The following is a 27535-nucleotide window of genomic DNA, read 5'->3' as shown; positions in this document are numbered from 1 at the left end:
CTATAAGCAACTAAGAAAAAAATCTAATTTCTTAGTCAAAACTATAAAATTATAGGGGAAAATTTCATTTCTTGTATGATGGGGTATGTTTTGTATCCAAATAAAGTGGGTTGAGAGAGCTTAATAACTTTTAAGCATGAAAATATTTTTTTAGTTTAGGCAATTCCCATGGAGAGAACTGAGCAAAAACCTCATTTGATTTGTTGAGAAAAAGAAAACTGAGAAAAAATGGGCAACAAGCTCCCTAAAAAATCTCACTTTGACATGGGCATGCACCCTATTGCTTAATAGTAAACAACTTATGTACCTAACCATGTCTAGGTGAATTGTTGTCAAAAAATCAAAACATTGGAACTTTGATGGTAATATAAATGGGTTTTGGATTGAGAATCATAGTGGGTCCTAGTTAATAACAGAGGTAGAAATTTTCATTTGACTTGTGTCTAGTGAAACAAGTGGAATTTGCAAATTTGTTTGTAGTCACAGTTTTATCGATTTGGTCTTGCTATTTCACTACAATTGCCTTTGACTTGGTAGAGATGTAAAGCTAAGTAAAAGTGGGTTTGATTATATTTTAAAATACCATTTAGTTAAGGAATTACAATGCTTGTTGAGCTTGAGGATTGAAGGTGCAAATAAGAGGTTCTTGGCTAAGGTAATAAATTATAATACATTTTATTGTGCATCTCTGAATGTATTTGTGACACATGTCCATAGCAAGGTGCTCTTCTCCATAAATTAAGTAGTGAATACCAATATATTGGTTGTTAGGACAAATTTTTTATGTGACCTAAATCTAGTGAAATAAGTGGAAATTTTAGATAGCTTGAAATTGGGTCATATATAATATTATAACCAAATGACTAGTTATATTGAGGAGGTTTGAGATTTGGAATTGTTTGTGCAGATAAGAGTTATTGGACAAGGTAATAATAAATTTCTTGTTTCCTTCCATGCAGATATGTATGTTACACCTATCCTTAGCAACAAGGTTCTTTTCTCCCCATACAAAGAGGATAGAGGTGGAGAATATGCTCACTTTATCCTTATAGAGCAACAAGTTGTTGGAGTTGCTGATGGAGTGGGAGGGTGGGTAGAAGTGGGAATTAATGCAAGAGATTATGCTAGATAACTCATGGAAAACATTGTTGTTTTGATTAAGTAAAAATATGTTTTAAAGGACCCAAAACCTTTACAATAACAAAAGTCTAGAAATAAACATAAAAAAGAAGAAGCATAGAACACCATGAAATAGACCTCCAACAAAAACATTCATGAGGTTACACAATAGAGCTGGAAAAAACAACAAAAGTACAAGAAAAGAACAACAACCAACCAGTTAAGAAGTCTTGATCAGGTCAACAACCTAATCTACCAGAGTCTACATATTTTCAGCAATAACCTTCACCTTGTCCTTCTTATTGACTTCCTCATTCTTCTTAGAGTGATCATGGGTGCATTTTCTTGGTCCCTACATCTTAGCCCCCTGAGGAGAATCCTGGCCCTTGTCACTCTCATTTCTCTTCAAGAGGTTATTCACATTGACCACCAATTGTTTGATCAATTTATCTAGCTTGCCTAGATTTCTTTCCAGTTTTGATACCTTCTCTTGAATACTGCTTATCTCTTTATACATAACCCTTTGTTTTGCTTCAAGTAGTGGTATCTTATGCATGAGATTTTTCACCTCTTCTACATTCCTAGTAACTTCTAAAAATTTATCAATATGTTGGCCCAAGGTTCACTCCCATCTAGAGGTTTTAATGAGTTGCTCCATTTCCTTGCCCAACAGTTGCATTTGTTGCTTAAGGGTACCTATCTCCTTCCAAATTGAGCTTAGGTTGCCAAATATGCCCTTGGAAGACCCAAGCCCACCTTCAACATTATCACCCAAATCTGACATATACCCCTATTCTCCATCATCCTCATTCTCTGAATCCCCAATCTTTCTTGTTTTATTCCTATCCTCCTGTCACCTTAAGGAATTTCTTTTCCTTTCCAAATAGTGAGCTAGAGGCTCGTCATCAAAAGGAGGAGAGACCTAATCATCCTGACAACCTTTACTCTTTCTTTTGCCTCCATTCCTCTTGTTGTAATAGTCTCTCACAATTTCCTCCATGAAGTCACTTTCTTGGTTAGATTCATCATCCTCAACAATCTTTTTCTTCTTTTTTGAACTACCACCTGAGCCCTTTTTCATGCTTCCCAAACCCCCTTCAGCTTCATCTTGGGTATCTAAATCATAGCCCTTATCCAGGATGCTCCCTTCCATTTCCTGATTAGCCTCTTTCAAACTCCTAGTTTTTGATTTTTTTTTTTGACTTTAACACATTCATAATCAAGACCATGAGACTCTCATGGTAGACATGCTCTCCATTCAGGTCTTTCTAAATGACCTAAGTGGAAATACTAAGAGATTGCAAAATATAAAAAGGAAAATTGATCTTCACATCATGTCAGAAATGATTTGCCAACATGAAGTGATACCCATATAGCTTGGTGAATCTGCCATCTAAATTCAGATATTCCATTATCACAAAGAGCACAAAATGCCATGGTCGAGAAAAAGAAGTTGGGTTATAATATGAGTTACCTATTTTGACTAGATGATTTCTCTCCTATTTAGTCTCCACGAAATCATCAATAGCTTTATTTGAAAGCTTCCTTTCCCAATAAAAATTAATCCCATCCCTATCTAGCCCTGAAGCCTCCACAATAACTTCTTTAGTGATATCCATGTGCTGGTTCCTAACCATCATAGAGCCATCCTTCTAGGATTTGATGAACTGGTATGTAATTTTTGGATTATTACCTTTAAGCCTCTCCAAATACCCTATGAAATTGCCCCACTGCAAGATGTCCCACACCTCTAGCTTGTTCTTCCACTCTGAGTAGCTAGATGGCTCCACCCTTTTCCTCTTTCCCCCCATTTTCTTAGCACTAAATTCATTGGTTTTTGTTCTTTGAAACCCAAAAATGCTCTGCAATTGAAAACCACACCACTATCAAAAATAGGAATGTAAAAAATTACCTAGAATTTGTGTGAAAAGCCAACCTTTCTAATAATCATATCCCACTTCACTCCAAAGGAGTTAATCTCATAATTGCAATTCATTGACACCATAATAATAAAAGTGTTTTTTCTGAGATCTCCATTTATCATACTCGATATGATGGTGGCCATCTGGAGGTAAGGTCTCATACAACTCCCAAATTATATTATGATCACTTGAACAAGCCACATTTGAAGCCCAATTAGCTAAAAAATTGGCTTCTCTAAGGTTGTGAGATATAATGCATGATTGGAAAGAATTTATAATGTTAATAGCCTAGGATATAATATTACAAATAGTCCACAAAAGTTGAGTAGTTTTATTTAAACAATTGATGACATGGGGGGAGTCACCTTCAACCCATATTTTCTTCAAATTCATCCTTTTGGCATAGATAAGACCATGAAGAGTAGAAGAAGCTTCAACAATGTGATTAGTTTGTCTCCCTAATGGTATTGCCATGCCCCCCACAAAGTCTCCTTTAGAATTTTTGATAACAAATTTGCAACTTTCTTTACCCGAGTTCCCTTTCGATGCCCCATCAAAGTTTATCTAAAACCAATTCACGCCCATCTAGCATTATCCCTTGGGTTAGAATCCTTAACATTTACACCCAAAATCCTTATGTTCCAACTATTAAGTACCCCTTCTTCCCACTCATTACAAGGTTGTTGTCCCAAACCAAAAATTTTAATGTTTTCAATCATAAGGACCTTACTTTTATAGAATACCTGAGCAGGAATGGAATCCAGTCCTCTAAAGATTCTATCATTACGATCCTTCCAAATGCCCCAACACAGATAATGAAGAGTAAAGTCCCACAATTTAATAATCAAAGCATTCTTGGAATGCGCCTTCCAACTAGAAAAGAACAACTAAATGGTAGCATGGAAGACCCAATCAACATTCATTAAGCTCCAAAATTTATCCCAAACCATCTTGGTAAAGGGACAATGCATCATAATATGATCCACCAATTCCCCATCATTTTTATAAAGAACACATTAATTAAAAATAATAAAACCTCTCTTCATAAGATTATCAAGAGTAATAATTTTATTTTGCAAAAGAATCCAAAAGAAGACATTAACTTTGGGGGTCAAACCTTTCACCTAGGCCATAGCCCAATAAGGTTCATCATGATCATCAGAAGAGTTAGCAAAGGCTGAAGCTATAGAGTACATACCACTGGGACCATTTTTCCAAATTAGAACACCCTCTTCATGGTTTAGAAAGAATGCATCCAAAAACTTATCAAGCTCAATAAGGTTATGTTCCACCCTATGAAGATTCACCCACAAGTCATCCTTCCAATAATCACTCACAAAAGTTCCATACTGAATTTTGCACCGCTCCACATACCTATTCCACCTTGGATTAGGACAAAGAGGGTGATCCAAGATCCAAATATCTTCCCAAAAAAAAAATTTCCTACCATTTCCCACCTTCCATTTGACCCTTTTCCTTAAAATATGTTTGAATTTTTGAGCATTCTTCCAGATCAGAGAACCCCCTTGATCAACATCAATAGAAAGGAAATGTTAAAAATCAAATTAATCCCTATTATATTTGTTAGCCCAAATATTCCTCCATTCCCCCTATTCCTTGTGCCATCTCCAAAGTAATTTATCCAGTAATAGTTCATTCATTGTTGAAATCCTTTGCAAACCAAGCCCTCCCTTCCCTCAATTTATATGAACATTCTCCCAAGCAATAAGAGGGAGTCTTTTTTTAATCTCTGTAATAGTCCACAAGAAAGTCTTCTTAATTTTTTCAATAGCAAGGGAAATCTTTCTCAAAATTTTGAAAACACTCAAGGCATAGAGTGGGACATTTTGAAGGATGGTCTTCAGAATAATAACCTTACCAGCTTGACTAAGGAGAGAGCCTTTCCAACCAAAAAGTTTCAAGTGGATTTTATCAATCAACGAGTTCCAAAAGCTATCAGGAGGGGTTAAGCCCAAAGGTAAACCCAAATAGGTTCCAGGAAAAGAATCACTCTCACAACCAATAATCTTTTTAATCTTATTTTGTCTGGTCTCACTAACATTGATAAAGTAAATCACACTTTTACTCCAGTTAATGATTTGACCAATGGCCAATCCATAGTCACTCAAAGACATCTCAATGTTCCTAGCATTCCTCACTGAAGTCTCCCCCATAAAAATAGAGTCATCGATAAATTGTTGATGCAAACACACAAGGGCTGAAGATGAAGAATTAAGGCCCACAAAGTCCCCTTTCATCACCATATTATTAACAAATCTCCCCAAGAATTCAGCTAGGATAACAAAATGAATAGGAGAGATTAGGTCCCCTTGTCTAAGTCCCCTTAAAGCCTTAAAGAAGAAGGTAGGGGATCCATTAACAAGCACTGAGAAAGAGGCCGAAGAAAATAACATGAAGATAAGATCCCAAAATCTCTTACTAAAGCCAAACACTTCTAAGCCCCTTAGGAGGAAATTCCAATCAACTTTGTCATAAGCTTTTGAGAGATCAAGCTTAAGAAGAAACCCTTCGTTCTTTGACACCATTATAGAGTGAATATTTTCATGGACTAATATAATGGAATCCAAGATCTATGTTCCTAAAACAAACCCATTTTTCTGCCTTGAGATGATATCCAGAAGAAGGAAGAGAATTTTGAGAGTAAGAACTTTAGAGATGATCTTATAAAAAGAATTACAAAAGCTAATAAGCCTAAACTAATCCATACTATTAGCTCCTAGCTTCTTTATAATAAGGGAAATAAAGGTCCCATTCAACTCTCTAAGGATGTTTCTAGCACCAAAAAATTCCTTCACACCATTACAAACATCAGTACCAATGATATTTCAGTATTTATGAAAGAACAAAAGAGGAAACCCATTAGGACCATGGGATTTTTCACCCTCAAAAGAGAAAACAACCTTAGAAATCTCAACCAAAGAAGGAATGGAATTAAGGGACAAATTTTGGGCCTCAAAAATACAAGAAGGAATGCACTCTAGGAACATATTCTGCTTATCCAAATTCAAGTCAGGCTCTCCTTGTAACAATCTACAAAAGAACTCCATAGCCTCCTTTTTGATAATCTCTTCATTATCAATCAAACCTTCCTCTATATGAAGTCTAGAAATTCTATTAGCCATCCTATGCTTTAAGGTAGTAAAATGAAAGAACTTGGTGTTACGATCTTCTTCCTTCAAAAAGACCTTTCTAGAATGTTGTCTCCAAAACATCTCCTCATTGGTAATATGATCATTAAGTTCAACTAGTTCATTGCTCTCCTCTTCCCTAGAGACCATCTCAAAACCATTAGTCTGAATCCTATCTTGAATATCGTTGAGTTCCTCCAAAATCTTTTTTTTGTTCTAAAAAATGTTGCCAAATGTATGTTTATTCCATATCTTAATATTCTTCTGAACATTTTTCAATTTGGCAGCCACTCTAAACATTGTTGTACCTTCCACTTTACTATTCCACCACTCCTTAATGAGGTTCTCAAAGTACAAATGAAGAATCCACATTTTTTCAAATCTAAAGGGAAAGTTCTTATGAAAATTTAATTTCTTGGCAATAAGGAAAATAGGGTAATGATCAGAACCCACATGAACTTGAGCATTAAGTGCACATTTATAATTCAATAGACAATCATTACTAATAAGAGCATGATCCAATCTAACATGAATAAGATCCTTTCCAGCTCTTCTATTCATCCAAGTATACTCAATCCCCTATAAATCAAGATCATGGAGAAGATGACGATAAATAAAGTTCATTAAATATAATCTACTATCCAAGTTGGTCTGACTACCTCCCCATTTTTTAGAGTCCTTTAGAGGGGTATTGAAGTCCCCCATCACCACCAATTATCCTCAACAAAAATCTTTCTCTGATAAGAAATTTCTTCCCACAAAGCCTTCCTCCCCCATTTGGAGTTGGGGGCATAAAAATTAGTAAGGAACCAAGTAAAATTTTCTTTTGAATTAAAAAATTGTTCATTATATTTCTGCTTTGAGAAATGAGTTCCCCCTGAATCCATTTATTAATCCAAAAACCTGCCATACCACCTAACACTCCTTTAGAATCATTACCAATAATCTTTCCTCCCTTAAAAATAGAAAGGAATTCCATCTTATCCTTCAACATCTTAGTTTCCTAAATAACAAAAATGTCTGGCCTATTATCCCTAATCATATTTTTCAAAATGTCATGTTTATGAGGGTTATCTAACCTTCAAATGTTCCAAGAAATTATCTTCATAATTTATGATTTTTTTTTGATTCAAGGATAGTTCTCTAACTACCATCAGCAATGCTTTTGTTAGCCTTAGTTGTTCTCCTCTGCAAATTGGAAGGTCTTCTAACTGAAGAAGGAGAAGACCCAACATCACCATTCTTGAAAGTAGATCCACCATTCTTAGACATAGAACTTCCCTATTTACCCTTAAAGGGTTTTGATTCCCCATTTTTGGAGTCTTCTTTGGATCCCTTTTTTTTTTTTTTTCTAGAATAGAGTCCTCATATTTTTTATTACCTTTTTCCTTCCTTTAGACTATTTACCAATTGTAGTCCAATTCACATCAGAGCTATCATCTTCCCACACTACATCCTCAACATGAGATACTATTAGAAGGTCCTCAACTTCACCACTAAAAAAATTACCATCCTTCATCCCAGGTTCTTGGGTTTTATGTACAGAAGGAAAACTAGTCTCCTTTTGGGTCCCTTCTACGATAGAATCCCTAACCTCTTTAGTCATGATCACCATATCTGCTTGATTCCCCTACAAACTATCACTATTAGGGATCTCCACAGGGACCTAGGTAGATTCAATCAAACCAGTCACCTACTCTAGAGGTAAAGTCAAGCCAAGATAGAGGGGCCCCACATCACAGTGTGAACTAACTAAAGGAACTAGAGGAGGACCACCTTCAAGAGGAACCTCTACACCCTTAGTCACACTACCCACCACACCACCATCAGAACACTTAGAATGATCTTTTAGGGACACAAACTCAACTAAATCTAGCCCCATATCCTTAGAGAGATCTTTCTTCACCCACACTTTCTTGGTCTTCTTAGCCTTTCCTTTTAGAGAAGGACATTTCTTAGCCCAATGGCTCGCTTTCTTGTAGTGGAAGCAAACAAAAGGGATAGATTCATACTAATTCCTTTGGTCCCAAATACCATGTCTATATTTCAAAGAGATAGATTTGAGAAGATCCAGACCACATCATCTAAAGAGAGGAGTTTCCCAAAAGTATTAGCAATGCCCTTGAACACATCTTCCACCCATAACTCAAGAGGGAGGCCATGTAGTCTCACCCAAATAGGGGCTTGAATAGAAGAATCATCCAGAGAGTAAACGTTAAGGGTCCATTTCTATAATAGTAGGGTATGCCTCCCCATAACCTAAGGACTGCTATAGAGGATATCTCACTTATCCTCCTCACAAGAGAAACAAAAGGAAAGAAATCTTTTAGCCATTGCTGAGATGTGAACTTGGCCCTTCAAACACCACTTTTTGTGAACAAAAGCTTGCACATCTTCAATATTGGATCTAGCTCCAATGAAACACCCAACCAAAGTAGTGTCCATACAGGAAATATTTTTATCAATAATCTGATCAGGGATTTCAATTGAGAACTGACCTTTATTCCTCATAGATATATCTCTAATCAGTGGGAAGGTAGACTTTCTAGTGGGATGTACCCCAAATAAAGTGTACCATTTTAAAATCTACTTGGGCCCACCTCCTGAGTCCTCCAAAAACCTGCCATCATCAACATCCCTGGATTCAACAGGGGAATCTATAGAAAGCTCACTAGGTATAGAGGATTTCAAATTTAGATTCCTACCCAAAAACTTCACATTGCTCTCCTGCCATCCTACAGTTTTAGTCTTATGTTACTAAGCCTACTTGAAGCAAAAGATCTGTTATGGTTCTATTTGGCAACCTAGTGTCGTACAGGGTAGAGATTTTTCAATGGAACAAAGTGGAGGCTAGGATCTTCTCTCCCTTTCTCCACTTTAATTTGAGAGAGAGAAGATCATAGCCTCCACTTTGTTCCATTGAAAAATCTCTACCCTATACAATACTAGGTTGCCAAATAGAACCAGAACAAATCTTTTGCTTCAAGTAGGCTTAGTAACATAAGACTAAAATTGTAGGATGGTGAGTGGGAGTAGGGAGAGTGGTGTGAAGTTTTTGGATAGGAATCTAAATTTGAAATCCTTTGTACCTAGTCAGCTTTCTAGAGATTCCCTTATCAAATCTTGGGATGTTGAATTTGGGGATGCTGATGATGGCAGGTTTTTGGAGGACTCAGGAGGGGGGCCCAATTAGATTAAATAAAGGTCTAGTTTATTTGGGGTATGTCCCACTGGAAATTTTTCCTCCCTACTAGCTAGAGATATATTTGCTAGCGATAAAGGTAAGTTCTCAATTAAAATCCTTGATCAGATTATTGATAAAAATATTTCCTATATGGACACTACTTTGGTTGGGCATTTGTTGTTGCCATTAAAGGGGAGCCTCAAAATTCAATTGATCTTATTAAGGTGTTAGAGAAGGCCTATTTGAGTACAAAGTCACAAGGGTCCTCTACTATTTGTATTTTAGTACTTTCAAATAAGGTAATAGAAAATTCCCAATTATCCTACATTGTTTGTTTTGATTTGTTATATTATCCTACATATCTTTTTTAGTTTTTGTTGTAAATTTTTTACATCTTTTATTCATTAAATTATTTGTAGATTGGAATCTCCAAGATTCTTCTAAAGAAAAAGTTGCTCACAGCTAGATTTATTGATATAGAATTATTTACTTCTTCATGGTTCTAAGTAAGTTTTCTTTTATACCTAAATATCTATTTTTTCTTTAATTTTTATTTCTAGGGACTGCATGCAATGAATCTAGGTGATAGCAGATTCATTGTAATAAGAGGTGGGCATACACTATTCAATTCCCCTATTCAGTAACATGGCTTTAATTGTTGTTTTCAGCTTCAAAGTGGTGATGGTGCTGATCTTCCAAGTTCTACTCAGGTAATGGAAGCATATATTATTTTCCTTTTGATTCACTACATTAGACTTGTAGCTCTACTTATACACCTAATATTTAATTAGAGTAATCTTAACCTATTTGGGAAGCATGCTTGCAAACCTTCACCATTAATGTGACACATGGAGATGTTATAATTGATGCTACAGATAGACTACTTGACAACATGTATGATGGTGAATTGAATCCACTAGTCATTGAAGTAGTAGGAGATAACTTTGGATTTTAGACAATTGCCAAAAAAAGTGCTATATCTGCAAGGTAGCATGCACTAGATAGTTGCCTTATGGATTTTCAATAGACCATGCATAGATGGCCAGGGTAGATCAAACTCTAGTAGAAGATCTTTTTTCCAATAGGAATATGCAAGTTTTAGTATCAACTACCACACTAGCATGGGGAGTAAATCTTGCTGCACATACTATTATTATAAAAGGAACTCAAATTTACAATCCTGAGAAAGGTATGTGGACTAAGCTCAGTCCCTTAGATATTATGCAAATGCTTGGTTGAGCTGGAAGGCCATAGTATGATTCCCATGGTGAAGGAATAATATTAAAAAGTCATAGTGAGCTACAATATTATTTGTCCCTTATGAATCAACAATTACCAATTGAGAGCCAATTTATCTCAAAATTAGAAAATCATTTAAATAGAGAAATTTTTCTAGGTACAATTCAAAATGTAAGGGAGGCATGCACATGGCTGGGATACACTTATCTTTACATTCACATGCTTTGAAATCTAGTTCTATATGGTCTGTTTGTTGATGCTTTAGATAAATACAATACCTTAGAAGAAAGAAGGGTAGACTTGGCAAGCATAATGGTGGTTTTCAAATTTTGAGAGTAATTTTTGCTATAATATTGTTAGACACATAGGACTACTCATTTTACTTCAATGATGTTTTTTAGTGCTTCTAATATTGAACTATTTATGTTAACAGATACATTCAGCTATAATTATCTTGGACAAAAATAATTTAGTGAAATATGATTAGAAAGTGGATATTTCTAGGTTATTGATCTTGGACGGATAGCTAGTTATTATGATATAACTCATGGGAAAATTGATACTTATAGTGAGCTCTTTCAATATGGAGTTCCACTAGACATTAATCATACAAATATATGTTTAAATAGTATAAAAGATCTAGTATTACTTACAATAATATATGGCAATTGAGCCCCACATATCAAAATATTCATGGGTTTAATTTCCAGCTTATTTTCCAAATGTAATAGTAATAAATTTAAATTGCTCTATGGATGCCCACTTGTTGATGAAGGAGTGTATATGGGATGAGTTGACATATGGGATGGGAGAATTTATAGCAACAACATAGCAAAACCAAGGGAAGGTTTTGTAACACAAAATGGAGAATAATTGCATGTCTCAGAGGTTCCCCACTCAGTGACCCTTCCTATTGGGTGCCACGAGAGACCACACTTAAACTAAAAATTTGATGTAGCTTGCAAATTTGAAAGATTTCTAAAATTTGGTGCCCCAAATTAGTCTCCTTTTATAAATTTTTATGGATAGATGGTATATGTTTGTAGTTGAGAAAGGTCTAAAGTTTACACTGTTAACGTGTTTATAGTAACAAGTATGGGTAGAGATGGATACTCTACATGGGTAGGCTATCATGTGTTTATATGCTTGTAATAGAAAATATGTGGTAGATGGAAATTGTTGTGGGAAAGCTACTGGTTTATGGAGATTTGAGGTGTTTCTAGAAATTCTCAAAGATCTTAAACTGCAAATTTTTAATTGTTTATTTGGATAATCTTATGTTTAAAATATTAAATAAAATCTATATTTATCGATCAAAAATAATTGTTGTATAACTTCTAGCCCAGTCAGCTAATTGGCTTGATTATGAATATGAGCTACAATTCTATTTCACTTTCAGAATACTTCTCCAATTAGAAGTAGCCAAAGGAGGGCCAAGTTAAAATGGGAAAATGCCCCACAATAATCCAAACAATAGGTATGTAACTCTTTCATGGCTTCATTTTATGATTAAATCATTTCTTAGCTACCATTTAGTCACATTTAATAATTTGTCTTTTGAGAAATACTGAGCTTGGGATCATTAAAGAAAAACACCTAATATGTATATATCTTATATTTCACATTTAATCACACCTTTCCTTCATTAATTGTTATTTAAGATTGCCAATGTATGCTAATCACTACCCTCTTTGTTCACAAGAGTTGTCATTCAAATGATTAAATGCTAATTACAACAAGCCTAAATTAGATTAGTGAGAGCCTAATCCCAAATATGTGTCTACTGCTCTATCTTTAACATATCTCCATAACCATTATATTCCATATGATCTAAGATAGAGTCCATGGGTAGGCATTCATTGGGGGATTCACTCACTCTACTTTTAAAAAAAAATCTTAGTTTGGTTGAAATTTTCACCATCTCCTCATGGATTTCCACCAAAAATTGGTCAAAATTTCTACCAATTCTTGAAAGTTTTTGACCAAAAATTGTTGGAAATTTTGACCAATTCCTAAAAGTTTTCTACCAAGAATTGGTCAAAATTTTGATCAATTCTTGAAAGTTTTCAACCAAACATTGGTGGAAATTTTGACCAATTCCTAAAAGTTTTCAACCAAGAACTAGTCAAAATTTCAACCATTTCCTGACATTTTTTGACAAATATTTGGTCAAAATTTTGACCAAAAATGGAAAATCAGAGTTAGTAGAGACAAAAAAAAAAATTGACAAATGTATTCTTCAAAATTTTGACCAACCTACAAGTTGGTTAAAATTTTGACAAGAAAAATTGCCACAAAATACTTTGTCAAAATTTTGACCAAAATTTGTGAAAAATTGAGTTCAAATTTACTAGCGTTTATTTCATTAGTAAGAATTTGGAAGGTGTAGAGTTTAACTACGTAGTCATTGAAAAGGAACTACTTGCAGTCATCAATGCCTTCAATAAATTCAAGCACTATATTATTGTTTATGCAATATTTGTCCCCATATTATACCATAAAATATTTGGTAAACAAGCCTATAATATTAGGAAGATTGGCTCATTGAATTTTACTCATGCAAGAACTTGATATCACTATAGCAAATAAACCTGGAAAGGCCAATGTGGTATCTAAATTTCTCTCTTGGTTACATGTCCCTGATGATCCTACAACCATTAATAATAGCTTTCTAGATGAACACCCTTTTCTAGTTGTCAACACATAATCCACAGTATCTAGATATTGCTAACTATCTCACCATAGAAAAAATGCTAGTTTACTTCTCTACCAAAGCAAGAAAAGTACTAGTGGAGAAGATATTTAACTCTTCATGGATTACTGGATTTATGTTCTATACTAGACCTGGTCAAGTCATGCGATAGTATCTAATGGAGGATGAAAAATATGATGTATTAAAAGCATGTCATGATGAGCCCTATGGGGGCCATTTTACAGCTAAAAGAACAACTTTCAAAATCTTGAGAACTGGGTATTATTGGCCAACTTTACACAAGGATACAATAGATATACAAAGAAATGTGAAAAGTGCCAACATATGGGAAGACCCACTAAATCAAATGAAATGCCCTTGCAACCTCAGGTAGTTGTTACACCCTTTGACAAATTGGGGATTGACTTTGTAGGACCTATTGAACCTTCTTCATAAGGCAAATCCTACATTCTAGTTTGCACTAACTATGTAACCAAATGGGTAGAGGCTAAACCCATGAAACACCCAAGGGATATCAACATGGCCAAATTCTTGTACAAACCTATCTTTACATGGTTTGGAGCCCCTATGGAGTTGACACATGACCAAGGGTCTCAGTTTACATCCAATTTGAAAACTGCTCTTATGAAGGAGTATACTATCAAGCATGCTAAATCATCACCTTATCATCCATAGGCTAATGGTCAAGTAGAAGTTACTAATAGGGAGCTAGAATCCACCCTCACCAAGACAATAGCACTCCATAGGAAGGATTAGGACAAAAACCTTCCTAAAGCTCTCTAGGCTTATAGAACCGCTTGGAAGTCCATAACTAGTTTTACTCCCTTTGAGATTGTCTATGGTAAGTCAACAGTAATGGATATAGAATTTGAATATAAAACATTGAGGACTACCTTGGAACTTGCTATGGAACTCACTATTGGCCAATAGGACCAAATCCTAAGTTTAAATTGTCTTAATAAATGGAGAAAATCTACATTGAACAACACCAAACTCATTCAACACTAGAGAAAATAGTTGCATGATAGGTTTATCAAATATAAAATGTTCTCTATATGATATTGGACAATCCTTTATGACTCAAAGTACCAACATAATCCAAACTAGTTCCAAATATGTTGGTTAGGACCATATGAGATTATTGTCATATTTCCAAATAGGTTGTTTTTCTTGGCTTGTATTAAGAAGATGTGTCCTTAGTAGTGATAGGCTGTTGTGCCTTAGTATATCAAATTCATTCTCTTTTGTTCTTTGCAACCAAGCTTTGATCATTTTTCCTTAATTTCCCCTTTGCATTAGATTGCTAGCATTTTTCTATGCAAAAATTGAATTTTTCTATGCCTGTTCCATATTCCATATAGGATCTATTTCAATCATGGTCTACTTTATTCCATAATTCTATATTATATTGTATTTGGTTTTGTATGCCATCTTTACTTGTATGGAATATTTGGTGGGAAAGGAACAAAAGGATGTTTCATAATTCTCCTTCACCTATAGAAGTCATTTTGGCTAGACTCCGTAAGTTTATCATGGAAGTGACTAATGCATTCTATAGAAAGTTGAAGGGAAAGAATACCTTTTCATAATGGGATAATATTATGCTTAAAAAATGAACAGGTCTCCTTTTCCCTTCTCTTTAATATCCTATTTGTCCCACAGATAATTTCCAATACTCTCCTCTCTAGCAGGGTTTTGCTAAACTCAATTTTGATGGTTCATCAAATGGTAATCCAACCAAGTTTGGGATTGGTTACATATTGTAGGATATGCATGGTAATGTTTTTTTTTTTTTTGCATCTCATATTTCCCTGGGAACTAATAACATTGCTGAAACATATTCTCTTTTATTTGGTCTAGTTGCTACAAAACACCAAAAAATTAAGGATCTTCATGTCGAGGGGGATTCGTCAATTGTCATCAATTCATGTATTAAAAAACACTCTTATTCACACCAAATTCATTATATCTTAAGCCAAATTTGGCCTCTTCTTGATTAATTCATTGAGTGTTGTTTATCTTATGTTTTTAGAGAAGGGAATGTCATAGAAGACCTTTTTGCTAACCTGGGGCTAATAATCAATCCGTTTGTTTCCCTTCTCCCAATAACTCTATTGAAGTGTTGCACTCTATTCTCTCCTAAGTTGAGTCAAAAAATGTTCATTTCACCTTTTAAGTGGCTAGGTGGAAGTTTGGGATTGCATTATATTTCTCGTTTGGCATGTTTTGCATTGTTATCTTTCACATTATATTGGATCATTGTGTCCATTGACACATGTCCCTACTATCCTTGTCATGATTGTCTTCTGGTTCCATCTGGTGTACTATGTACTCTTCCTCACCTCGAGGTTTTTATGTGTTCATTTTCATTTTGGTGCTATTTTTTTCACCTCACCCCTTGTTGCAGGTTCATAGAGTACTCTAGGCTTTAATGATCTCAGTGCATGTTGTTTTCTTTTCCTCCAACAATTTTGTCTATTATGAGATTGGTTGGCATTCATTTTTGCATTATGCTAACTCAATAATGTTTTGGACTCCATGTTCATTGTTCACTATTCATTGTCCAAGCTTCCATAGGAGCATTCAGTGATTAATTGGGGAATCGATCCTATCTCCTTGGTTCAAAGGATTTTTTTCCCTTTCAAAATCATTTCCATTTTCCACTCCAACTTTCTTGACATATCTCATTCCTGGCTGCTACTCTCTTGTGTTTTCAATTGGGTGGTTTTAGCTCAATTTCTCCAAAAGGATTCTTTGTTATTTGTCATTCAAGGCTATCTTCTAGGTCTTGATGAGGCATTTGTGAGGGGCATTTTTTGCACTATTTACTTTACTCCTCTAATAAGTTTTTCATGGTGTTATCTACTATCAAAGATTGTCTAGTCTCATCCAACATTATACATTGGACATTACTATTTATAGGTCTCCCTTCAATTTGGGTTATCATGGTATGGATTTTGCCAAAACTTATGCCATGTTGGGTTTATTTAGTTATTCTCAAGCTATTGAGGTCATGACTCTATCCCCCATTTCGTTACACCTTTGATTGGTAGTTTAGAGTCTCCTATAGATGAGCACACATCTTGAATCACTCATTCTGACATTGGTTTAAAATCTTCCTCTATCCAAGTTTTGGGTGATGCTTTGCTTGGCTCTCTTCTTCATCATGAAGCTTTTATACTTTGTCCTCATTGTTTTTTTTCACCCCCTCTTCAACTCATTGATGCCTTCTCTCCTGATGGATATGATCAGTTGATTTTTTTAATAATTTTTTCTTCTTACATTTTTTTGTAGGTTCTCAAATTAGGATTGTCTTTGAGCTTCTTATTGGCTCACTTTATATATTGATATGGTGTTTATGGCAGTTCCTATTGCTAGCATTCTTTGTCTAGTTCTTGATTCACTTCTTGGCTAGCTTTTGTCAATTTAGGTGGCCTAAATCCTATTAGCTATCATTTGGTCTCATGCATGGATGTTGATTCTTCTTCTTCTGCTCTCTTCTAGTGTTGGTTTTTTCTTAATTGTATGGTAGCCTCATTTTTGTATGATGAGGCATTGTAATGCATTAGTATTCATGAGCTTTGGCATTAGCATATCTATATTCCTACAATATCATTCTACTATCTGGGTTTGGGTTTCTATTTGTATCTACATTGCACAAATAGCTATTTGTGCTTATCTAGGTAGTGTATAGGTCTAGTTTCTACTATCTTTTTGTAACATGTTTGGCGATGACCAAAGTTTTTCTTTACTAGTTCTTTTCTTCGGGAGCCATTTTGAACTAGTTTTAGTATTAATATAAATATATAAGTTTTTCCAAAAAAAAGTAATTGACTTTAGTTTTACATAGATATAATACCATCACATTATGACTACTATGACAATTAAGTTTTACTATAATGAACACAATTATGTTTCTTAAATATAAAAGTGTGAGTGCATTTAGGATTGGCAATAGGATTGTTAAACTACCCAAAGGCTTGGATTGATGGCTTCCCTCCATTTTTGTTTCTTTAGACATATTTTGATATTCTAAGATCAATTATCATCTTTGATTTCATTAGGTTTGCAAATGGAAAAGTGAGTATCTCTATAATTACCACCATAATCTCACATGTTTTCTTACTTTTCTAACCATATAATTATTTTTTAATTTTTTGACAAGATTAGAATTATGAACTTAATTTCTCTTTATTAGTGTCTTGGAAATCCTCCAAAACATACATTTACCATTTATTTAATAAATTTTGATCTACTTAACCAAATGCAAAATAATTAGGTATTATTGTTCTACACTTGATTCTATATGTTTTTAATATAAAAAATGTTGATTTCTAGATATTTTGATGCAATTCATTCCCAACGCAGGAAGAAGTACCATAATTTTAGGATGGGGTCAGTTCAAAAAATCATATTAAAAAACTACTTGTCAAAAACTTATGAAAAAATACACAACTTCTACATCTCACTCTTACCTATCATCCTACCAAAGGATTTTCCAAAATACTAAATATAACTATATATTTTGTGGAGCACATAGAAATATTTAAGTTATGTTTTTAAGGATAAAAAAAAGGAACATTTTTTTGTGCATGCAAGGTTTAACCCTCTTAATATGTCAATTTTTAAGATCCTTAGTAGTTTAGAAACTAGATTCAAAGTACTGCAAGTTTTGTCTTTTACACACTTTCTCATTTTGAGTGCATGAGCCTCAAATGGCTCATTTAAGATTAGGTTTACCTAATTTCAAAAAAAGGTGTCCACTTATACCCCCCTTTTGCATACCATCTTGGTGCACCCACCCTCACCAAAGTTGATACAACCTTAAAAAATAAAGTCAAGAGATGGGTGCACCATTTCAAGGTCACCAATTGTACCTATTAATAAAAAACATCTCTAGATAGAATAAATATGCCAATATTTGATAGCAAAAAATTAATTTCTTAGATAAGACAAAAACTATTTAAAAATATATGGTTAGAAAGGTAAGAAAATGTATGAGATTATGGTGGTAATTTAGAGATACCCACTTCACCATTTGCAAACCTAATGAAGTTAGAGATTAGAATTGATCTTAGAAGGTGAAAAAAATGTCTAAAGAAAAAAAAATGGAGGGAGAACATCAATCCAAGCCTTTGGGTAGTTTTATAGGCCTATTAACAAGCCTAAATGTGATCAAGGTTTTCTGTTAATGAAATGCAATTGCATTAAGATTCATATGAGTAAACTATCATACTAGACATAACACAATCATGTTATGCTTAGTAAAGCTATACTATCAATAACATGATCACATTATGTCTGTGCAAAGGTAAAGTCAATTGTTTAGAGCCCTAATAAGCCTAATTAGCTTAGTTAAAGAAAAAACTAACAAAAAATGGATTAATTTCACTAAATAAATGATTGGATTAGATAAGGAACCATAAATAATTTTTGAATCCTAAGTTTCATGCTTTGAATCAGTCATGCATGGGACACACATTTTTCAATCACTTCATCATCTGGTTCTAATATTTTGAGAGTAATTAGAACAAATATGTGAGAAAAAATGTTTATTACAAAAAACTATCTAAATACCACCATTGAAGGAGTTTAGTGAAGGTACAATACATGGTGGGTTTTATACCAAGATTCAAATGCCACTTCTATGAAGAAAAGTTATCTTCTAGAACTCAGAATATGGATCTTGGAATCATTGAGTTTGTTGTTCATCCAAATAGTGACCCTTACAGGACAAAATTAATTAAAATGAAATAATATAGTATAATTTTAAGATATAGGAGAGATATTCTTGTGATTTAACCAGAAGATAAATCATCTTGTGAAGAAATTACAGAGATTGTGTGTGAAATCTCTAAGGTACATTGATTTATTTAAGTCAAATTTTCTTTCATTTTTATCATGTAGGAAAATACAGTGATTGGTTTTTGTGTGTATGACAAGAATATGAGGAATAAGGGTCTAAAATTGAGCCAAGGGTGCATTACTATGATAAACAAAGAAACTTGTAGAAATATTCTTCTCGAATGGCCAGACAAATTATTGGAGTTCTTTCTTAGATGAAAGAAAAAATGGTGGTCAATATTGATAGCCAATTTAGTTTACATCTTGAAATAATGAAACATGTTGATAAGTTCACTAGTGAATGTATAGATATAATTTTGGAGGTGCCCCAATTTGTCACACACACACACACACACACACACTCTCTCTCTCTCTCTCTCTCTCTGTCTCTGTCTCTCTCTCTCTCTCTCTCTCTCTCTCTCTCTCTCTCTCTCTCCATGTTCATTGTAATAAAATCATATTCCTTGATAAAAGTAACAATTAATTATGTAAAAATAAATGAAATATGAAAATATATAATTAATAAATATAGAGGGAATTTAAAGCCCATCAACCAACTTGTATGCATGTGTACAATTAAATTTTTTTTTAAAAAAAAAATAGATAAAATTTTGCATGATATTCTAGTAGTTGTAGGTGTCATCTTCATCACAAGTTTTTCATGATAGTCTATTAGTTGTAAGTGCCATCTTTGTCACAAATTTTCCATCAAAGTATAGTAATTGTAGGTGTCATCTTCATCACATGCTTTACATGACAGTCTAGTAGTTGCAGATGCCATCTTCATCATAAGTTTTCCATGACAATCTAGTAATTTCATGTGCCATCTTGATCACAAGTTTTACATGATAGTCTAGTATTTTTAGGTGTCATCATCATCACAAGTTTTTTCATGATATTCTAGTAGATGTAGGTGTCATCTTCATCACAATTTTTACATGACAATCTAGTAGTTGCATGTGCCATATTTATCACAATTTTTCCATGATGGTATAGTAGTTGTAGGTGCCATCTTCATCATAAGTTTCCTATGCTAGTATAGTAGTTGTAGGTGCCATATTCATAAAAAATTTTCCAAGATAGTCTAATAGTTACAGATGCCATCTTCATCATAAGTTTTTCATGTTATTCTAGTAGTTCTAGGTGCCATCTTCATCATAAGTTTTCCATGATAGTCTAGTAGCTACAAGTGCCATCTTCATCACAAGTTTTCCATGATAGTCTAGTAGTTGGAGGTGTTGTCTTCATAAAAAAAATTCTATGATCATCTGGTAGGTACTATAATAGGACAAGAAGGTCTATAGGGTTCAATTTAGTGGTGAATATTCACCATTTAGAAAATGTTTTATGCATATGTGGTTTTGCACATTGCCCAAGTTTATCAAATATAATTCAAACCATTGGACTCATTACCAGAGGATTTATGCCATTAGATCTCCTTTCAAAATGAAATAGCCAATCAGAAATATCTTTTTCACATTGAAAATTAAACACAATCGCCTATGATTTCTGAAGCAATTTTTTTTGCATGACATCAATTTTTCCTTGGTTTCAAAAAGGATTTTAGGAGAGGGATGACATTCCCCACCCCAACACCCCCCCACCCCTCCCTTCCCAAATATGTGGATGCATGTCACACAAAAATTAAATTTTACCAACTATATTATGGATGGTTGTATAATGGACAAACCATATTCACCTTGAAAATTCTAGAATACATGTTTTTCTTACATAGGCTTCACCAAATATTTCATATGTACTATAATATTCTTGTTTAATTCACCAAAAAAGAGTGATATAAATACATTCATAGATTAGTAGGTTGTCTCAATTTCAATCAATAGTGAAGTCTCAATTTCTCATACTGTCGAGATTATTGATGGGCAAGTTGCAATTGTGATGACTGCATTTTAGCCAAAGGTGAGTAACTTTGACCCCTATCTATATTCTATTTTGATGACTGCTATTTTGATTTTGTATCATTTGCATTCATAGTTTAGATATTTATTCTTTGTACTAGTTTTCTGGGTTATTAATCTTTTCAGATTCTAACATGGTATCAGAGCTTTTCTATGTGAAAGAGTAGATTTTAGTTTCTTTATTTGAGAGATTCGGGGAGGCGGGGGGGAGGGTTAATAAATTTTATTGTAGTTTTTTGAAAAAAAAAGTATGCTCTTCTCTTGCATCTTTGGATGATCTTGAGAATCAGAAAAGTTTTGACAAAAAATGATTTTTCTCTAGGGTTTCAATCTCAAATTTGACAACCAACTTGCATATTTGGAGTTTTCAATCAGTATTGCAAGTTCTAGCATGCCATTGATGGACTTAGGAAGCTGATCCAGCATTTGCATTTCATATTTTGGTTGCTAGGGTCATTTCTTGATTTTTGGAGCCATTTTTACTGTTAAAGGCATCTGATTTACACTACAGCAACATCTTCTGTACATTAGCAAGAAAAATGCTTTCTGTGTTTTGTTCACAGCTCTGAAAAAGCATCTGGGTATCTTTTAGATTTTGCATGCAATCTATATATTTTGCAAGATTGAGTGCGAAAAGCTACAGCCGTACCCCTCTCCATTGGCAGTCATAAATTTGAACATAGTTTTCAAATGTCTCATTGTTGCTCATATGGACTTCAATTTTGATGATTCTTGTTATGAGCTTGGCTATTTTTTTGTGCTTTATCCACTAGTGGAGTTGTTTTTTTATTTTCATGCATAAATTTTTAAGAAATTGCAGATTCTTTGCTGTAACTATACACAGTTCTTGTTTTGGAAACTTCAGAGGATCATAACTTTCTCATACGACCTCGTATCGAGGTAATTCTTTTTTTGAAAGTGCATGATTTTTTGAGTAGATCATAGTGGTGTTATTTTTTTCCTTGATTATTGTGCCTAAGGTTCACTTTCAGCATATGCTCTTCATGAGGGTTTGTAATGCATTAAAATCAAGACCACTAAGTATTTCTTTCTAGTGGTAGTTGTAAATGCACTAAAATAAAGTGCCAAATCATATTTCTTTTGTGGGGGGGGTGTGTTCTTTGATTGAGTAAAAAAGGGGGGCATTGTCGTGGTTGGGTTCTCTTTTTTTAGCATTTCTTCTCTGCATTTCTTCATCACGGATCAAACAAATATGCCAATCCTAACTCCATACAATTACTTTGAGTGGAAATCATGCATGACAATTCACTTAAGAAAAGCATGATTAAATAGGATAACTATGGGACTTGAAATTGAACCTGATAAAGATGAAGATAAGCCTAAGTGGTTTAACAAATGTGATGAGGCATATGGAACATTGTGTTTTTCTATTTCTCCTGACTTGCTATTTCACATTGAGTCTATTGGCCTAAATTTTTGTATAATAGGTTTCGTCTTGCCCAGATAAAATTTCAGGTTGTGATCCTTTAGTGGTGATTAGGTTTCCAACTAAGTTTGTTTTTTTCTTGGGCTAGTCATTTTTTCCTTTTAAATTTTTCCTTGGCGCAAAATTTAAAAAAAAAGGGGGAGGGAAGGAAGCTAAGTAGATGTTTTTTATTCACCTATGTTGAATTTGTTGTTTTAATCCTTGAGAAAGTATTTTACCTCATCATCTAATTTCTTTTAAATCTATGGTTGTCATTATCTCGCCATGGAGAGATGCTTGAGGTATAAGCGTAGTGAGTTGGCGATGTGATGACATGTGTACGTGGTTGTCGAGAATAATAAATATGGCATCCAAATTACTCTGGCAAGTCGCTAAGTCACTATAAGAATATACAAGTGAGTTTCTGATAGCGACATAGTGAGGATGAAATCATTGCTAAATGAAGCTTTCTTTTCTGACCAGAAATGATTTGGAAATTCTCAAAAAAATTGTTTGCAAGCTATGCTACTTTTTTCGGTGCTTGTTTTTTGGTGGGTCATTGCATCGCTAGCCAAATATTGTTATGTTTTGCTGGTAGCGACATAATGACTGACCCAACAGTCAAAAACATAGCAGAACCTGAGATAAAGTATGATTAAAATATACATGTGTATGATAGCACATTTCGCTAGCTTAGCAACAGAGGTACTATGGACCCACTTCCCTGGAATGTAATACAAGGTTTTTCGACTGTAAGATTGGGCCTTGATCAAGGGTTGTTGTTAGCTCGCTATGAAGAAATGCACAGAAGTTAAGCATAGCAAGTTAGCGAGTGATGGCTCACCATTGATTCCTTGAAAAGTCATTTCAAATGTATGCCACATGATTGACATAAGATCAAAGGTTATCACTAGCTCGCCATGGAAAGATGCTCGAGGTATAAGCATAGCGAGTTGGCGATGTGATGACACGTGTACGTGGTCATCCATGGGCCCAGTCTAAAGTGCTAGCATTGAAGGAAAGGTGTAGGTGGAGCTATTCTATTGGTTTGATTGCAAATATGTTAAGTAAGGAAATGAGCCAGCTTAGTTGTCATTACCAGATTGCAAATTTTTCCAAGAATTGACAGCACATTTTTAAAAAAAAGGGGAAGTATGGTAACATTTTGCCCCACGCATTTATGATGAATGGAGATTTTGTGTGTGAGAAAAAAGTAGAGTATAATCTGTAAGATTTTATTTTATTATTCATTATAGTCCACTCCAGCAAAGATTTTATTTTCTTCGAGCATAGGCACCTATCGATCATGTTGTGATTAAGCAATGGTGAAGACGTGAAAATAGTTTCATATCTATTTGAAAATAGTTGCAGAAGTTCTAAAGAGGATAATTTTGGCAAAATCAAGTAAGTATTCGATCATAACTTCTGTAACCTTCCAATTCCCATTATTACAATCAAGATGCCTCCTAAGAAATCATTCTCTGGGCAAGTTAACTATATGAATAGGAATATCCATGATGATTTCTTAGAATTACTCCCAGGATCCACTACAGAGTCTGCACAAGTGAAAAGATTAATTTCATTGAGTCCTAGGCTTAAAATTACTGATGGCTTGTATGACAAAGGGAACTAGGTAAGAGATGTAGTAACCAATCAGACTGGCCTTGTTTTGTTTAAAAAATGGTTTTCAAAGAGGAATCTATTTGCCCCTCATGCTAATATATGGAATTTTGACTTGGGAAAGTTAGTAGTTCCTAGTGTTTTCATGGACTACGACTTACTAGAAGATATTACCAAAAACTATGACCAAGCCATTAGGGTTGTGAGAAGAAATGATGGTGTGCCTCTAGTACCAATTAACCCTGAAGAAATTAGAGAGGTTTTTCATTGAGAACCATTATCAGATTTCCATGTGCCAATCAATTTGCTGGAATTAGAAAAGGAATACAAAGCGAAAAGAGATATAATTAGGGGAGGTGCATTGAGGGCACACATTGGTACCATAGGAACTCTGCCAGTAATAACTGCAGCCTCTAAAGAACCTTTTAAGAAGAGCCTTTTCACTTCCTAGGTTGTAGAGATATACAAGACGCTGTGCCATGTTCTTGGTGAAGATGAGCATGATTTCATGCCCATTGACCTCATGTATATGATGATTCAAATTGCCTCTTTTGGTGTAGATGTCATTTTTTATTTTGCCTCCTTTCTCGCTAAAGAAATTCACATTGGTTTGGTTGGAATTGCGAGAGGTAAGGTGGAGAAAGCTTTTGGCCACTATTCCCTATTAATGCACATGTTCTTGTTCAAAGGGGTAACATATTTTGGAAATGAGATGAAATTGAATAGAGAAGAAAATGGGGAAACATTGCCAGTCCACTTGTGGAGTGCAGATATGACTTGCGATGCAAATAAAGACAGTTTTGTCAGATTTGATAGATATTTTGCCTCTAAATTGAGATGTCTATTTTTGAGTGATAATCCTAGGATCCCTAAAGTATTAATGAATCTCATAAGACCTATGGATAGCCCCCATAATTTGAAAGTTTCACACAATTGGAGAGATATTATTCCATACCCTGTTTCTATAGTTTTTAGAATTTATGGTTTTAAATAGAGCCCTCATGTCTTGCCTTACCAAGTGCCCCTAAAGATAGGGATGGCAGAAGTCTTACGGCAACTAGGAGGAGTAGAGGAAATGTTCTTGTCAAAGAGGCAACTAGGGTCAATTTTCCCTACCTGCACAGTGGCCCATCAGTTTGTGATTACTAAAGGAGGTTGGCTCTTTTTGTACAAAATTTTGGATCAATATATGATGGCTGTCTCCCACCCCCGTTTTTGTGATTTTGAGGGATTTTTCAATCAGACTCTGAGGCATAGGATCAAGCTAAGACCAGTAAAGAATGATTCATATTACCCAAAAGAAATTATAATAAATGTATTTTCTTTACAAGAACAAGAAACTAAAAAAGAAAAATGGAGAGTTTACTCTCGGGTCCTAGAATTTATTCATTGTTTTGATCAGAATTATAATCCTTTAGACAATGCTAATACAGAGGCTGACAGAATAAATAAACTCATAAATAACTTCCCTCTAATAATGGAAACCATGAATGAGAAGAAACAATTTTTTATTAATTCTTCTCCTGATAAGACTAGAGAAGTCATGAAAAGGTTAGCCTTTACTCCTAATATAGGGGTTGGTCAAATAATTGTACAAAAAAAACTTGGTTACACTATAATTCAGAATAAAAAGGCTACTATAGATAAGGGCAAACAAATAATGGGATCCACCAGTATAGTTTTAGAGGAGAGATCTGATGAGCCTAGCCCAAAGAGGCAGAAGGTAGTAAGAGAAGGGAGACCTCAAGCTGAGGAATATTCACCCACCCAGTCTCCTTTGAGAATTGGAGAAGAGCAGCTCACAGGTCAGAAAGTTGAAGAGATTGGATCACAAGGAGGTGTTTCTATTACCCAAGTAGAATTGGATGAAGGTAACCCTCTAGAGCCTCCTCTCCCAAGTTTGGATTTGACAAGAGCTGATTATAGAGGCAGGGAATTGGACCCTGTATTAGAACAAGCAAGTCATCAATTTTTGACTGATGACAATTTTTTAAAATCAAGATCTTTTTAGCAATTTGCATGGAGAATAAACATGAACATATTTGAGGAGAAATGTAAAAGGATGAAGACAGAGCATCCAAAAATGGATGAAACTTATATATAAAACTAGATTAAAGAAGAAATGATGAAGGAATTCTAGAACATTAGTCCTGAAGAAGGAAGGAAAATGGTAAAGACCTCTAACATATTATTGTTGCCAAATTGGGATATTGCAGATGCCTTAATTTTCAATTCTTTTTCAAGTAAATTGGAATTGCAAGACCCAGATAAAAATGATTTCCAAGGAACTGCATTCATTAAGGATCAAGCTACTTTGGTTAGTTGGTCATTGAAAAAAGGATCTAGAGCCACATCATCGCAACTAGATGAGTCTGGATTGATGGGCAACATACTTGTAAGAAGGGTTGCTAACACCTCTCACATACAGGTAGCCTATTGGAATGTGGAGTCTTCCCAGTTTCTTTTGGTCATTGCTAAGAAGGAGGAACAGGTTATGTTTGAGTTACAAAGCAAGTATGAGATAGTGGTGGAGGCATACAACAAAGAGGTAAAGAGGAGGATTGAGCTTGAAAATAAGCTATTGGAACAATCCACCAGGCCTAGAATAACCTATCCTCGTCCCCTAGTAGAACCTTTTAAGTCTACCCCCCTCATTGAAATGCCAGATACACCCTAGGGGCCACGATATTACACTGCTAAGGAATTTGAAGAAGAAAAGGCTAAACTATGGACCTTACATATAGAGTTGGAATCTAAGTATGAAGATAAACTAAGAAAAGCTCTTACATATCTGGGAGACAGAGTTGAATGGCCATTAATCCATCATCAATTGGTCAGGGTGATTAACATTTGGGAGGAATTAAAAGGAAATGATGAGGCTCTGAAGCCTATTGTGGACAAGTGGGTAAGAAGGGAAAAAGTAGTAACCTTTTTGTGTTTATCTATTATAGATAATTCCCATGATCAGATTGAAAAAGTCTTTGATATTATTTTTGACCTTGCTAACTTTGATAATAAAAGGACACATTTACAGAAGATAACAATAAATCATTTAGACAAATATAGGAGTCAAAATTTCAAATTATTTCCTCATGCCCTGGATAAGAAAAACAATTTAAAAAGCAAAGAGGAATGGATGAAAGAACTTGATGATGCATTCTATTTAAGAATGAATCAAGTAGTAAATGAAACTGGGCATGCATGGTGGGCCACCACAACAGAGGAGATGGTGAAAGAAAAAATATTCTTTGATTGTTTAAAATAGGATTTCATTGATATTAATAACATGGCTGATTATGTAATAAAAAAATTAATGGACATTTTCCATTTCAACTGGCCAAATGATGCATTATTTGATAGATGGATGGTAGAAATGGCTTCTAGCGAACAGTTGGATGCA

This window comes from Cupressus sempervirens, chromosome 4, assembly GCF_028749045.1.
Source record: "Cupressus sempervirens isolate cs-2001-9-10 chromosome 4, ASM2874904v1, whole genome shotgun sequence".
Lineage (NCBI taxonomy): Eukaryota > Viridiplantae > Streptophyta > Pinopsida > Cupressales > Cupressaceae > Cupressus > Cupressus sempervirens.
Note: the sequence above shows the minus strand (reverse complement) of the source record.